This window comes from Nothobranchius furzeri, chromosome 18, assembly GCF_043380555.1.
Source record: "Nothobranchius furzeri strain GRZ-AD chromosome 18, NfurGRZ-RIMD1, whole genome shotgun sequence".
NCBI lineage: Eukaryota > Metazoa > Chordata > Actinopteri > Cyprinodontiformes > Nothobranchiidae > Nothobranchius > Nothobranchius furzeri.
Genome location: NC_091758.1, coordinates 30,192,858 through 30,210,029, shown reverse-complemented (window position 1 = coordinate 30,210,029; position 17,172 = coordinate 30,192,858).

Here is a 17,172-nt window from a genome sequence, read left to right as displayed (position 1 = left end):
ATTTTAAATGAAAAGTAATGATGGATGTTTTGACCACGCCAGTCACATACTTTGAGATTTATTAGCTTGTAAAAGTTCGTAATTAGCATGACTACAAACTAGAAATTGGCACGTCGCATATGTGACGTCACCACATAATCTCCTCTCCCCTAATGTAAGCTGCTACTTACCAAGTGACCAGATACATGGTGGTTCTTTCCTTTGTGGGAAGTTTGCTGAACTTACAGCCATTTTCCCTCGGTTTTCTCCGTGTCTGGTTCGATGACGCATTTGTAGTCCTGGACTTATTTTCACACAAAACCTAAAATGTCATTCTTGCTGTTCAAAAATAAGCACGTTCTTGGTATCAAAATGCGTCTTTACAATTCACTGACATCATATGTTAAATCCATGGCACAAAACAAGCGGAATTAGAAAATAGTGTTTTTAGTCCTGTTGTAATGTTCTGTGTCGCTCTGGTCCCCAGCCCTCTCCTGTACTCACTCCAGGTTCCCCTCTTGTGTCTCATTATCATCCCCAGCTTTCTCTAGGCTTCCCTCAGGTTTCCTTCTAGTCTCTCCCTGGTAATTCCTATTTTTACATTAGTCCTCCTCATCCCTCTAGTTATTAGTTGTTTATATTTGCCCTTAGTCTTTAGGTTTGGTTACTCCGTGTTTTATAGGTTAATGTTTGTCTTCCCTCCTGCTCAGTTCTTTCCCCCCATTTAGTTTATTGAATGCACCTGCCTTCCCTCCAGTATCTCACTCCTCACACCTGTCACCTGTTCCCCTGATTACCTCCCTCTGTGTTTAAAAGCCCTGTCTTGTCCCTTAGTATTTGCCGGTTCATTGTTGTTGTCAGCATGTTTTGTTACCCCGTGTAAAACCTGAGACTCCTGCTCGTTTAATGTCTCCTGAACTTGTTCATGTTTTTTCTGGATACCTGGGTTGTCTTCCTGTCCGTCGTTTTTGGATAAACTCCCATGATAAAGGATTCTACCTTTTTTCAACAACTCCTGCCTCATGTCGTCTGGTGCTCTGCATATTGGGTCCTACTCCTCCTGCTCTGAACCTGACACCTGATGACTTGCATTCATTTTTTCGTTCTTCCGGGGACCCATGGTCCAGAAGTGACTTAGGCTCCCTATCTGCATCCATCCATTTTCGGCCGCTCCAGGGTGGGTCGTGGGGGCAGTAGCCTAAGCAGGGAGGCCCAGATTTCCCTCTCCCCAGCCATTTGAGCCAGCTCCTCCGGGGGAATCCTAAAGCGTTCCCTGTCCAGCCGTGAAATATGGTCCCTCCAGCGTGTCCTGGGTCTTCCTTTAGGTCTCCTCCCGGGTGGACGTGCCCGTAAAACCGTCTCCATATATGCTAATATATAATCTGGCCACGACACATAGACAATAGAGCTCAATTCAGAATCTACGTTTGCCTTTCAAACAGCGGTACACTTAGCCAGGCCAATGGTAGGCCTGCTTAAGCTTGGTTTATGCTTGACGCATTTACTTTCCGCTTGGTGATGCGGCTCGCGGATGGAACGTGCTTCACAACTTGCAGCGTTTATGGTTCATGCGGCTTGTTTCTGCGGTGAGCCAATATTCTCCCAAACTGACCGGGGCATCATGGAGCTCTACGGCATGCATCCAACACTACACCATAGTAGAAGAAGAAATTACTGTCGTTTACAACATGGCATTTCAGCATTTTTTAACAGCGTCCTCATGTTTTCCGACAGTGCGAGCTATTTCTCTCCAAGAATTATTAACAACATGTTGATCACGGTGATCTTTGAGAGCTGAATCATACAAATGTCTGTATTTACGAACCTCTGCCATACAAGTTATTGCCAGTCCGCCATGTTTTTCCGTGTCTGACCGTCCGCGTGGTTAGAAAATGTCCTAGGTGCGCGGTGCGGAAAGTTTGGGCCGTGCGGAGGCACGATGGAGTGGCGTGGTTGTCAAAATGACGCAATTTTGCCACGCGGAGCCGTGCCGACCTCGCGGAAGCGTCAAGCATAAACCAACCTTTAGGCAACATAGGGGCGTAGCTAGACCGGCCTCGTGTTCTGAGTCTAGGTTTGCAAATGTAGCAATCTGATTCATACTAATACAAGTTCTGTTCTAATTCCGTAGCTCTTGCATTAATCCTGCATTCTTGCACACTAAATGAAGACTCTAAAGTGAAGTAAGAGACTTCTTAACCTTGAGTTCGTTATGCTTTTATGCCACCATCTTTGGTTGAAAGCAAGAGGAATAATCAAGGACCTGTCTGCTCCGACTGGGGCTGGAGGGACCAAATTACAGCCTGGTGTCTGTTTGGAGGTGGAGAAGGAAATAGATGGGTTAGATATAACGGCGATGGCCCCTGGGTGGTACTCCTTTGAGGGAGAAAGGAGAGATTAGAGTGGAGGTGTGAGCTTGCTGTAAGATTACATTTTCCCTCTTTATAGGACAAGTGCTTCTCTCTTCTTATTTCATTTCCACTTTTCTGCTTCTGTTTCATTTCTTTCTCTGCCCTCCACCACAATCACACACACGCTCAAAACACACATTTAAAAAAATAAAATGTGCACATATGATGCACACTCCCAACACACGCCTCGTCTTTCCCTCTGTCGCCCTCTCCCTCCGTCCTCCCTCACTTGATCCTTACACCTACGTGCTACAGATGGTTTCATTTTATAAGAGATAAAACCACATTTGGTGGAACTGATTAAACAGAGAGAACAACATCCCCATCTGCCATTTGTTCCAATCTCAAATTGCTTGGGCAGATGCTGACATCTTTGGAGATGATTGATTCACCCCGTCTGGCCGGAGTGGAGAGGAGAGCAGGGATGGATCCTCCCCAGGGCTGAGGCTTCCAGCCGGCCTGCCTGGGCTCCACCACAGTGTCACTTCACTATGGACCCCCCCACCACCACCCCATCCCTTTACATAGTTCCCTTCATCTGCTGCAAGCTGCTGCAATCAGCAGCGGCCCTGATTGGACTTGGGCAGGTGAGTGAAGTACACTTTAATCATGATGCCGGTACATGCCAGATTATCCCTTCTGTTTGTGTGTGTGTGTGTGTGTGTGTGTGTGTGTGTGTGTGTGTGTGTGTGTGTATACATGAAAGAGTCAGTTTTACCTGATTACAAGTAAACATATTCACAAAATTTCTTATTGGAATGAAGTCTTGGGCTACCAACTGTGCAGTGGGAAACTATCCCTTAGACTCATCAAACATCAGAGATTTACTGAAGCTCTGAAAGATGTTTGAACTTGTTGAATTTTCCTTTTCTTTTTCTAATTTTGGGACAAAACTGCTGTAATTAGATTATAATTGATTGTAGGAATGTTAACAGTGGTGTAAATGAGTAAATGGAAGTGAAAACATAGATTCAATGAGGTTTTCTCATGTTATGGTGAAGAACGTGACTGAATGCGGTGGCATGCAGGATTCTGAGCTCATGCATGTAAAATCTTAGTCCACATACTGAAACACATTTATCTAACCAGTCTAATCATTGGTGCAGATGTACATTATGACTTCATAATGACATCATGCTACAACATTTAGCTGTCTATTTTAAAAATCACAGTGCACGCGGGGTCAGTGCACACAATGCAAGACACAAATCATACACAATGTTGATTTTTTTTCATTTTCACTTTTATTGTAACTATTACTGGAGGTTTGAAGGCAAAAACACGGGATGGGGTTGGGAAACGTAGACATGTTTTGGTGGATTCCTGCTACATAGAAATATATTGCAGTTTTTTTTATCTCATCATTATTAATTTAAAATTTGCACACAAACCTGTTTTGAAAGTGATTTCTTCTGAAGCTGAGCTGAGTCTCTAAACATTTTAATACCCTAAAAGAAAGCTGGATGTATGAAACTGACTGTATAAATATAACCGCCTTGCCTTGTCTATATATTATAATTGTAATGAGTGTTAATTACATTTAATTAAGGACCATAAGAAATTAAAAACTCATGTCGAGTATGAATTCCATCTTATGGACACTGGGTTATTTAAATCAGAAGATTGGATCTTTTTATTGCAGGGATTTAGATAACACTTTGCATTAACTGAGAGACAAGAGAAGAGAGAGAGACCTTCAAACGTTTAAGGAAATGTATTACTAAATAATTTTAAACAATTTAACAATACTAACCCTCTTAATGATGGATGCTCTGTTTGAATGAGGTGTGAGATGGATGGTGTGTGTGAATGAGTGTTATTCAGAACCCTCGTATCCGGAGAAACAAAGTCTGAGTGGGAGATGATGTTTTGCTCCTAACTGATCAGAGTTTGAGACTCGTAGTCATAAACAAACACAAGAGACGTCATTTATGTCACATCCACATACCCTCAATAAGACCTCCGTACAGATCCGGATGCCAGGTCCACGACCCTCCTCTGGTACTGGAGCCGATGAAACAGTGTCGACAGTACAACAAACCAGTCTTTGGATAGTCTCCAGGTAAAAAGTGACAGGTGGTTCACAGCGTCAAAAGGGGACCATCCTTGGGTCAGCGAGTTCAGCTTTTATTCTGAAAGGTACCGTTGCTTTTTGAAAACATATCAATCATAATTTTGTGATTTCACAGATCGGTCACATTGTATTATTGACTAACAGTTGTTTTGATTAGCTTTATTGAAAATAGAGTTCTTTGATTTAATAAAAGAAAAGAAAAGAGTTTCTTCATCTTCTGTCTTCATTGCTGGAAAGTAAACAGTTTAGAAGCGAATGCATGACTTTGAGACTGTTTCATGCACTCTGGCGCTGCCAAAGGGAACTGTGGATAAAGGTTAAATACCTTGGAGGAATAGCTCCTTCATCACGTTACATAATGATGCTAATGTCTTTAATTCTGATCATAGCATTACATTATTTATTAGTTTTGTTGTTTTTAATAAGTACAAAAATAACAATTTGGCAGCGCTTCCTTTTACAGTCCCCTAATTACTAAGTACTTACATGGTAATTATATAGTAAGTTAAAGTGTATTATTGTTATTGGGTTCTTAAACAGTTATTACCATATAACTCAGGTTCAATTCTAGTTTTTATTTTATCAATCATCATATATGCGTGTGTATGTGTTTGTGTTAGTCACTCTACGGAAGCTTAGACCTGCTACCTTTGAAAAACAAAAGCAGTTTGAGTGATATCACATTTTATCATGACATCTTATTGCTGTGACAATGTAATTTTCACATTTGAACAATATATGAAATAATATTATAAGACTGTGATATATTGTGCTAACATTAAAAGTAAAATGTTAGAATAATAAAACTATCGCACTAAAATATGATTTTCTGTGGGTGGCAGCTGTAGGCGTCCGAACAGTTTCATGAAAGGTGCAACAGTTCTGCAGATCTCCTGATTAAAAGTGCATAACTGCACATTTGCACCAAGTACACTCACATGACTTTGTTTTGGGAACTTCAGCTGTTATTGGGCTCTTTCCCTTCATGCAATTAAAAGAATACAAGCTGGACCTTGTTTATTAGATATTCCACTCAACATCCATCTAATCAACATTTATAGCGTCCTGCTTGTAGAATTACTCTGCCCTCCACTAAATCGACTCGGCATCGCCCGCTGTAAACACTCAGGCATTTAAAGGTAGAAAACTCTCCCGGCAAAAGTGCTATCAAAGCCAGCGGTGTGTGAGTTCGAGTGTACGAATAAACGCACATAGTCTCGTAAAAACTGCTGAGGTGGGCACTTCAGTGCAATCAGGCTCTGGTCGCAGCTCATATACTTGTTTGATGAAAACCAAAGATGGAGGGAGAGTGATGGAGCTCTCCAAGGGACCGTGGCAATAATTTAGCATGGGGAGTGGGTGTGAATCATGGTGAAGGTGCAGGGGGGCTGGAGGTGGTGGATGAATCATTAGGGTGGGGACTTGAGTGGGTGGTGGAGAAGAGGGTTGAGCCTCAGGGGATTTCGATCCATCAGAGAGAGCTGCCGTGGCCTCGACGGCAGCTCTGACCCGCTGTTCTCCACTCCAACTCTGTCCATTGTTCCTTCTTTTATTCTTTTTTGTCTTCCTTCTCATCCGCAATGATTTACTGAAGCGTTTCTTTCTTCTCCGACTCCATCAACAATCGTGTCCTTCATCAGAACCTTCATCTTCTTGTCTGCACTTCCTGAAGTGTGGCTCACCTTGAGATGAACATCCAATCTGAATGCATACATCTTCCCTCTCCCGGCTGCTCCCCCTTTTTTTATTTATTTTTTTGCCTGAGGCTCCTTACCCCACCTCTCGTCCATCCCTCCTCCTCCACTCGAGCTCTCTTTACCTCCACGGCAGTCTGACGGGATTTGGGGGAAATTGGTAAAATAAAGAGGAAGAGATGACTTGTTTAAGTTTGCCGTCGTTTTGAACAGCTGTGTGGCCTCGGCTCGCCCCACTTCTCCCTTAGCAACACCTTTTCCAAGGCTTCCAGCTCCCCGAGGCTTTGACTTTGGACAAGCAGAGGTTGGAAGAAAACAACCTGAAAACAGTCTTTATCTCCCAACACATGAATGTTTGTTAAGGCTCCCCGCTAAGTCTGCCCGTGAATTTGCATATTAATTGCATTTTGGCTCTGCACCCCCCCCCACCCCCCCCCCCCCCCTACACCCCTTCCTAAGGCTGCTGTTTATAGGTGCTCTTTCTCTTTGAGAAGACACAGACGTCTGCAGGGTGCTCACCTGCAAAGGAGGACAAGAATTAAATTCTGCAGGAAATTGCTTTAACTTGACTGTAATCAAATTTACACCCTCACACACCTTGATCAGAGGTCCTGAAGGGCCTGCTTTCATGTGTACAGTGCATGAAAACACGCAAACCCTACGTTAAACAGAGCGAGAGATTGTTCTGAAACAAATTAAGGAACTAAACACCAATATGGAATGTCTGACAGCTATTTTCAAGTGTTATTTTCCCGTTGCACATTCCTCAAACTTAATATTTCTTATTTCTGGTTGCTAATCGTGCTCACCGCTCTGGCGTTTTGGAGAGTTTGGCAGCTTTCTCAACAAATGTTTGAAAAGATGTGAAAGTTTTAATGACTGCATTGAGCGGGGGATAAAGGAACAGCTGGAGATTCTGAAATCTAGTGGCTATTTTTATACAACAGAGGTAAACTCAAGCTGTCTCATTTGAAAGCCATCACTGCAGTTTCATCCGTACTTAAGAATAACAGGTGACTGAGCATCCGTGCATCCTCTGTTTCCAAAACAATGCAGCCATATGGGTTTCATTTCGGTGTGTGGTTACCGAACAGCTCTCTGTATGTTTGATATCACATCATTTCAGATTGGGGCTGTTATTATTTTCAGGATAATAGTTTCATTTCCCACATAATGGATTTATTTGTTCCCCCCTCACACGCTCGTTTGCAATGATGTGTCATTTAATGGAAACAGTGATGCAGTCGTTATTTTGATTACCTCCATCACCAAAAACAATGTTTGTGACAATCTGTATTTGAAACGTAATTATTACATTTGTGCCATACAGTTGGATTCCACCACAGCAAATGGCTTATTCCCCCCCCCCCCCCCCCCCCCCCCCCCGTTACTGGAATGGTTCTTCTCTCCCGTCTCTCGAATCTAATGGTCTGCACTCAGCTCATCAGAGTAAGTCGGTTCCGGTGGATTGATTTCCTTTGTGTTGCTGATTGATCTGAACCCACTCACAGCTCAATAAGTCACAGCCTCCGTGCAAAAAGGGCTGCGATAAAAACCAGATGCATGAGTGTGCCTTATGACACCATAAATGTATTTATCTTAATGTGCAAATCAGCACAAATGAATGATTCTCAACTATTTTTGTTTATTTTTATATCAGGTCACCCTCTACGTTGCATCGGCTGTCATTCGCACTGAGATAATTCCGCTAACACACTTCCTGCGAAGGCAAAGCGCTACTGTCCAGTTTTGAGAGACCATAAACCGACTCCAGCATGCTGGTTGTCCAGCCTCCACCCTGTCCGATGGAGTGTGATAATATGTGACCAGTAGCCTGCGAGAACACGGAGTCTCATTACTGCGCCAGCTGCAATAAACAACTCCCTGCATCTCTGTATAGCTGCATCATCCCCCCTCACCCACAGGACCACATCCCCCTGAGGCAGACAAGCCACTTTAAGTGTGCACACCATCATACATGCACAAATTAAAGCCCCAGTCTTCCCATCAGGGCAATGACTAACTGCACTTGCAGCATGCTAGTCTGGTTTCTCTTTCTCCTCTAATGCAGACTGGACAAAGACTCCAGCCGATCTGTTTCAGAGAAAAATCTAACACAATTCCAGCTAAAGTACACGTGCCTGTGAATGTGTGTGTGCGTGTGCATGTGTGTGCCATTTTGAGGATGTTTCAATGTGAAAAGTGTGAATAATGTGCTCTAAGGGGTTTGGTGGGCACACGGTGGAACACATAGAGCTGCTCTCCCACAGATGCAATTAGGCTAAATGGGATTATGCCTATCACATTTCATACAGGCTGGCCCCACAGCCACCTGGGGGACGGCATAGTGGTTTGAGGGGGAGGAGAAAGTGTTGGGGGTGAAAATATTAAAATATTGTCTCTAAAAGCATCCAGTGCAGCTGATGCTAAGCTGATGGATAAAGCATGTCTGGATCCATGGCAAAAATAAGGGGATCATTCTGCAGCTTTCAGACTATGAAACGCAGCAGCTATTGACATGCTGGCTTCCATGTGATGTACTGTAGCAGCCCCCTCTCCAGTAGCAGACTAAATGTCAGCATCAATAAAGAAACGGAGGGTTGGGAAGCTGACATTTTCACTCTGGGGGATTGTGCTCATAGATTCTCCCCCTCTATTGAACTGTGTGGTCATAGGTTTTTGGAAAGGACACAGATGAAGAGGAAAGGTCACATACAGTGTGCAGGACTTTCTGAAGCGCTTGAGTGATACTTTAGTAAAAAGACAACAAAGGTATTTGCATGTCTCAAAGCTAGAATAAAACTGGTACCATGACACATGTTGTGTAAAGTAATGACACCGGTTTGTATGCCGACAAATTTCAGAGACGGTAACTTCTGTTTAGCTAAGATGAGTGAGTTTGGGTGTCTGCCCTTCATAATACAACAGCTGGAGTGTGTTGAGGTGTTGTAGAAGATGATGCCATGCAGGAATCATTAGGCTGTTGAGCCTCTAACCTGTCTGGAGCAGAGGTGATGAAATCACAAACAGCAGCATCAGGAAACGCCGCTAAACTCCTTAGGTAGACAACAAATATAGAACACTAACAGTTCAACATCTGGGGTGCAGAGACACGCCCCTTCAGGAGCGTGTCTTAACATTTACCATTCTGAAAACCACACAGGAAAATTTCTGGAATATTTTCCACTGAGTCTCCATTAGTTACTAAATGGTTAGCATATTTCTCTTTTGCTTAACCAGGGGTGTGCCACTGAGATAGGCTAAGTCCTGGGGGTGTCCATCCAGCTCTCTAGTCATCTACTTCCTTCAAGACATATTTTCTATTTTTTTTGGGTTCAGGGTTTTATTTCATTGAGGGTTATAAAACTCAGTTAACTGACCCACTGTGTAATCTACCAGTACATGGATGACGGATCCCACCCCCAACTGGCCTGTGCAAAAGATCTCTTGCATGAAACCAGCTTGTAAGGCTTGGTGACCAAAGACATGGACAACTTTCCTGTTAGCAAAATGTGACAAAAATGTTCTTAGAAGTCTATCAAATCTTTGGGGGGAATATTTTAATGGGCATCAGCTTATTACCATGGTACTCAGTACCTGTGGTAGTACATCAAGGTTTGTTAAGTGGTAATCAGTAGAAACGTTGCAATCAAGCAGTTAAAAAATGCGTTTCCAAGGAGAATAACAAAAAAGAAATGTGATTAAAGCAAAAAATGGTCTCAAAAGGTCTGTCCATTTATTTTTACCCACTTATTTGACTCCAAGTCACAAGGTTGGTAAATGGTCATTTGTGTAGAGCTTTCTTAGTGTTCTACAACCCCCAAGGCACTTCACACACCCATTCACACACACATTCACACACTGATGGTGATAAGCTATAAAGTATCCACAGCCAGTATCAAACCTACAACCTTTTGATTACTGAACAACCCCCTCTACCTCTTGAGCTACTGCTGCCCAGGTTAGAGGCTCCGCCAGAGAGACCCAGACCACTCTTTCCCCGGCTGGATTTACTAGCTCCTGCAGCAGGATCCCCAGGTGTTCCATGGACAGCATGGAGTTACAATCCCTACAAAGTTCCGTGGGTCAACCCGGAGGTAGGACATGTCTGAAGTTCCTTCCCTGGGAACCATCCAGTTCAGCTGGTTTCCCTCAACATAGAGGAGCAATGGCTCTTCTCTGAGTCTCTCCTGAATGTCCGTGTCATGCCCCCGCTCCAGTCAAGCCCCGTTTCCCCAGCAACCACAACCAGCTCATCATCAACCTCATCCAAACCACCTATCTCGCATTAACTCATCAGCTCCACCTGCAACACTCACTATATAACACCAGGACCAACGCCAAGCCAGTGCCAGATTATTGAAAGCTTACACCAGTAAATTCTCCTGCACTCCAACCTCTGCCTGTACTATAGATTCTGACCTCGCTTCTGTTCCTGTACCAACCCACATGCCTGCTCCCTGCCAGGATGGTTTTCTCTGCCTCTGACCACCTGGATTCTCGACCTCAGACCATTCTCTGGATTCTGCCTCCCGCCTGCCCCTTGTAGCATTCACGGATCTCTCTGGTTTTGACCCACGCTCCTTGCTGACCATGCCTCAGCCTCGCCAAACCTCTGGTAACACCTAGTTGTGGTTTCCGTTTAATAAAGACATTAATAAGTGCCTTACTGTGTTTTGGTGTGCTCACGGGTCCTCAAGTTCTGTTCACAACAGTCCGATCTCTTCACTCGAAGGCTGAAATCGGCCCCCCGAAAACGAATGTGAGATACACGAACTCTGCCTCAACTAGGAATTGGCTATCTAGCCTTACCCTCAGCTACTCAACCAAAAGTACAAACTTAAGCATCGTCATCAATGTCTCTAGAATACCTGTTTGCAGCAAAAGGTGCAAAACAGAGGAAATATAATTCAAGTTTTCCTATGAAATCATTTGTTGTTTTGCAGATCGAGTCCATAGTGCAAATGGTACCAAAATTAATCACACTCATCTTAAGCAGGGATGCTTGTATACTTCAATTACAAGCTTTTCTCTCTTTTGTATGCTCATGATAACCGTGGTACCTAGAGAACACAGGATGATCTAATTTCATACAAAAAGTCAAGAAATCAATGACTCGGTGGTCATTTTCAAAAAGATCCAAAACACAAAGACAACCTCGGCTACTTCAAAGGCAGAAACGCAAAAGCGGAGAAAGCTGACCCCAGTAAAATTAAGATTTGCCTTCCATCTTGTTAAACTATCTCCCATAAAGACAACTGATTTCATTTTACATGCAGATTCCCTCTTGGAATTCACAGGAAGCTCATGGGAATGCTGACTGCTTACATTTGTTATTATGAGTAAATACCAGTTTGGATCCAAGTGGACGTGTCTTAATGAAGAGGAATTAAACGTTCACGCCGAACCCCTGGAAGAGCCTACAGTAGGCTCCTGAACGCAAATCTGAGGCTTACAGGGGGCGAACTGGAGAGCTGTGATAGGATACGGCCCATTAATTATTGAATTCGCTGACGTTATGACAAATGGCGTTGTCCTAGCCCTCGGCGGAGCTCATGACTTTTACAAGGCCAGCTGGACATCGCCTTCACAGCCCTACTGTGAAATCACTCACACCGAATAAAAATCTGTGCCGTTTTATTAGAATTGTTGGAATTTTTTGCCGATCTGCAATATGGAAGAGATTAGATTAAGTAGCTGAGATAAAATACCTGTAACTTGGGGTCATTGAAATTGGTGCAGAAACTAAAAGCCCACCTTGAGAAGCTCATTGTGGCTTTTGGGAATCAGAGTGCATGGAGGTGAGATAGTAAGCAGGCCAGCAGGTCAGTTGCACCTCTGTGTTTGGTGAATTTTTGCCAGAAGAAGCCAGCAGGAAGAGAAAGGCCACAGTGTGCTGTGTTTGCTCTGCGTGGGACGGCCTCCTGCTCCTGACGTGAGTGTGGTCTACTGCACCCTGAGGAGTTTGGAGCCCCTGAGGCTCAAAAGTGTTTACAAATCCTAAAATTAAATTCTTTCTTTCTGATGCATCTGTCACGAGCATTATGTTCGACTGCATCAAACACCTGCACTACAAGTGGTGCAAAATAGATGATGCACATAACTCTAAGTACTTTTTTCTAAAACAAGTCCAACTGCAGCGGTTAACCTTTAATATTATCACCTGGAGAAGAAATAACTCACAACTTTTCACTTCAGTGGCCTCCTATGATCCCTTGCATAAATTAGTCTCCAGTGAATTGAGCAGATTAAAAGTTAAGCGTTTAAATCGCAGACCAACTGGGCTCCACACGCTGAATAATACTGTTTCATTTATTTTGAGACACTTAAGGTGGATCTAACTTGAACAAGAATAATAACACCACTTATGAGTCAAACATGTGGCAAAGAGCCACAAAAGGCATTCTCATGAGACTGTTTGTCTTCTCATCACACAACAGAGTGGATCTCTACGAGTCTGCAGGCGTAAATTCCTCTTATTTTTAAAATGTCTTTCTTAGCTACTCTCCCTGTGCCTGCTGCCAGCTGCTGCTCTGGCCTTCTGGAAATGGGGCTGGCAATTAGACCTTGTGCTTAAAACAAGGTGAGTCAAGACCTTTTTAATGGTGCACTATTTCTTAGCTCCCACACATGTGGCTGGGATTTTTTGCTGTGCCAGAGAACTTTGCGGCACTGAGGCGTGGAGGCTAATAACAGAGGTAATGCTGCAGGAATAACTTCTCTGGATGGTATTTGTTAATAATGTTTGTTCTTCTATTTCTAAAGCAGTTGAATTTGTTCTAAAGCTGAAGGGAGTGTTTTTTATGCTGCTCCTGGCTGCCGCTGCTCAGTGAAGCTGCAGGGCTTCACCAGCAGCTCGATAGCTCTGTAGTGGCGTTTTATCTGGAAGGATGAGGTTACATTTCTAATTCTGTCCTGCCTCTCAGCTCAGACCTTGATAAGATGGAAGAGGAAAGGCTGTCTCTGTTTAGACTGCTGCACCTTGTTTCCTTGGACCTTACCCAGCAAACCTTGACTCTATTCAGCAACGAGCATGAACCAATAAAGACACTGACAGTCCCTCCTGCATGCAGTAAAAAAACATACATAGAAACACACACAGCTTGGAGAAACTGCATGAACATATGCAAGGCGATAAAACCTGATCCGTTCTGTTTTCTGCTAATGCATTTAAATGAAACCTGATTTTCGTGGTCGCAAGAAGAAGAAGAAGAAGAAGAAGAAGAAGAAGAAGAAAAGATCTGACTGCAAAATGTCCAGCAAGAAATGACATGTTTTAAAAAAAAGAAACACTTTAAACATCTGTGCAAAGGGATTTCATCTCAGTGAAATCTAAAAGCCTGCCAGGACTTTCCTCAAGCTGTGATTTTTATTTCTTTATTTTTAAATCCCGAGACCAGACCCAACAGATTCACAGCCATCCATACGCGCGTGACAGACGTAAAGGCCGCCTGACCCAGACTCCGGCCGGCTGAGGCAGTCACGCTGCCATCTGAGGACCGTCTATACCCTCATGATAAATGACAGCCTTCAACCCGGCCAATCTAAATAGATGATCTTGGCTGGAGAGTCGACAAACCAGGTGCCAATGTGTAAATAAAAAAACGATGCCCATACAGTTGCCTGCTGAATCCTGCCTAAAAATACCTCCATGAACAGAAGGAGTGGCAGAAAGCATCAGTTTAAATAGTTCAGTAGCAGAATTTGTCAGCTTGCCGCATAATTTTAGAAGATTAAACAACTTTTCTTAACATTTCTAATTCCTGCTCGGCGAAAATGACGATAATAGAGTATAATAAGCTCTAATGTGCCGGTAATTTCATGAGTTGTGTATTTGTGAAGGGCTCTTTGTCTTTTGCTCTCTGGGAGATAAAGATCACTCACTACTCAGTAACAACACATAAATATGCATTAATCTGTTCTGGTTGGGTGAATTTGAAGAACTGTCAAGCGTCAAATGTAAAGGTCATGCTTTGGTTGCTCTGAGGGGAAAGTCCCGGAGACCACGGTTAGGGCACCATTTGAATAAACTATGCAAGGATTTACAAGCAGTAACCTTCAGGGGAAAACATGCCCCCAACCCTCACCGGGGAATAAATACCATTATGAACGTTCGCCATCCTTAACTTTCATAGTCTGGCTAGACGGATCAAAGGAGAGATCACATTTTTAAGTAGGGTTACCCCCATATGGCACCTTTATTCTTAATATATTAGAGTTTTTAAAAGCAGTCCACCTCCTGTATTCTGATCAACCCACCCAACACCCCCACCCACTTCTGGATCATGACAGCCACGCCGAGTGTGGCAGGTGGAGGTCTTTCAAACCGAGCTAGGGGTGACCTTGCTACTTCTTCCCCCCCGTGGAATCGGTTTGGTGCGTGAGCACGGCGCCAGCTCTCTGAAATGTGCCGCGGCCCTAAAGACAGGCTTGGTTAACAGAGGGCTGGTCCCGTCCCCGGTTTCAGCACAGCCCCGTGGCAGCAGATGCCACATGGCTGCCCCGGAGCCTTCAGCCAGCTAGTAGACGTAGGCGAGCGCCAGCCGGGTCACTGGAGCCCGTGTCTGTGTCAAGCACAGAAAGGGCCTTCTCAGCAGGCAGCATGCCGTCCTGTCCTGTCTCCCGTTCTTGCAGGCCGAGTGCAACAGCTCGTTTGCACGTGCCTTGTGTGGATTAAAGCAAGACGCTGTCAGAGATTATTAAAATGACTGGACTTGTGCTTGAGACAAAGACACCAGACAATTGTTTTTATGTCTGCTGAATGTGTTTAACTATATGTACCTCTCAAAGAAACAAAACATACTGACATGTGATACATAATGTTGGGAAAAAACCCATACCGCTTCACCCTGTGTGTGTGTGTGTGTGTGTGTGTGTGTGTGTGTGTGTGTGTGTGTGTGTGTGTGTGTGTGTGTCTAAACAAGACAATAAAGTCCTCTCATCCCATTAAGTCAGTTCTTCAATCATCCAAGTTGCTGCTTGGGCAAAGTTAATTGGGACTGTACAGTAACACACGGTAAATACGTAACTAATATGGAATAATTAATTGACAGAAAAACACGGTGGATAATTTACTTGTTTTTTTTTTCATCGGTCATTTCAAGCATTCATCTCCCCTCTGTAGGAAACACTGCTTCCGTTTTAGTCCAATTGCTTCTTAGATGCAATTTTCTGTTATCTGTTTGTAAAGTTTGTATACCCAATGAATACTACATTAAATGAGACGTATTTGTCACGAGCAGAACTCAGAAGACCCGTGAAGACGCCAAACACAGAAAAGTAGATAAAAACGTCTTTTATTTGCTGCAGAGTTACCAGGTGGATGAGGCTGGAGACAGAGTCGGAGACAGGCGAAGGTCGTAAAGGCAGGCAGGGAAAAAGGCAGGGGTCAGGAGGAAAATGAGGTCCGGAGGCAGAGATCAGGCAGGGTGGATGGCTGGAGAATTTAGTGGCAAAGGCTTTCAATAATCTGGCAGTGAACTGGTGACTGGCTGGTGAACATATAGCAGGGGAAGCGGGTGTGTGAGATGAGCTGAGGAATAGGAGCAGGTGAAGTGGATGAAGCTGATGACAGGAGCAGGTGAGATGAATGGAGTTGATTGTGGTTGCCAGGGGAAACAGGGCCTTGTCAGGAGCTTGGTGAAGGGACCAGGTGAGCTGAATGAAGGTTGAGGAGGGTGAAGGATTGGGAGTCATGACAATATTAGGACTTTTTTTAAAGTTACAATACTTATATAGATTATAACAATTGTTTATGAAGTTCTTTTCACTAAATCCCTCCCACATAAAGTTACATTAGCAGTTTTACTCTTGGCAGTTTCAGTACCTTCCAGAATGAGCCGTTTCAGGGCTCTGTCACTTTAAGAAAACAGGCTGGAGCTGGCCACGCCCATCCACCCTGCTCAGGCAACATGGAGTAGAGCCGCTGCTCGTCCAGCAGCAGCTCTTGTACACGAGAGGTGGTTCCATTTCACTTCCCCTATTTGTGACATCACAAATTTGGACATTTTGAAACGGCTTGTAGACACGTAATTCCCAAAACTAAACACTGACAGAAAATGGATGGATGTTTTATTTTATTTTTGTTTATTTAGGCAATGGAGACCCACATGGCAGCACAAAAGCATGCAAAGCCCCCCTTTAACCGTTGAAAATCCGAGAGCTTTAGTTTAAATGTGAGATATTGTCTCTCTCTAATGCAAAACTATAAAAAATTCACTGATTTTACAGTAGCCCCCCCCCCCCCCCCCCCCCATCGTTGTAAATGTGTTATTTTTACAATCTTTTACCTAAAAGGCTCATCTGTAAACATATTTTGTACATTTTTGCTGTTTTTGGCTTCAAATTCCATTTTTGGTTCTTTTTTAAACACAGAAAAGGTTTTTCTTTACCTTGCTGACAGTTTCGTTTGCGGCTGCAAACATCCTCAGAGCTGATGCTGAGGGTGGCGTCACTTCCTACTCCATTTATCCGCGGGCAGCAGAGGACGTTGTCGCCCTCTGCTGCCCGCTCTCCCCTCTCCGACGATGCAGTCCCATGCGCGATCCAATGAGTAAACTCCATCGTCCCTGTTCATGGTTCCACATCCACGGCTCCTTATCTCTATAGCTTCTTTTATCCATCTTTTGTATTTCTGTTGTTCGGTGTTTATGATCCTTGTGTTGTCCCAGTCCATTATATTGTTTTCTCTTATGCAGTCATCTGTTACGGCTGACTTCTGTATTGTGCTTTCTGCCTCTTGTTTTGCTGCTCTTGTGTGTTTTCGACTTGTTTCTTTCTCACACTCCTTTCTATGTTCTATTGTTCGTGTGTTGAGTTGGTGTCCGGTTTCTCCTGTGTTTGTTTTATTGCAGAGTTTGCATGGGATTTCGTAAACAACTCCACATTTATGTCTAGCTGGTATCTTGTCTTTTGGGTGTACTAGTCTGTTTCTAACTGTTGTTGAGGCTCATCTGTAGTTTTCTGTTTTCTTAGTTTTCTTTAAAATGTTGTCAATAAATATCAGGTTCAAATG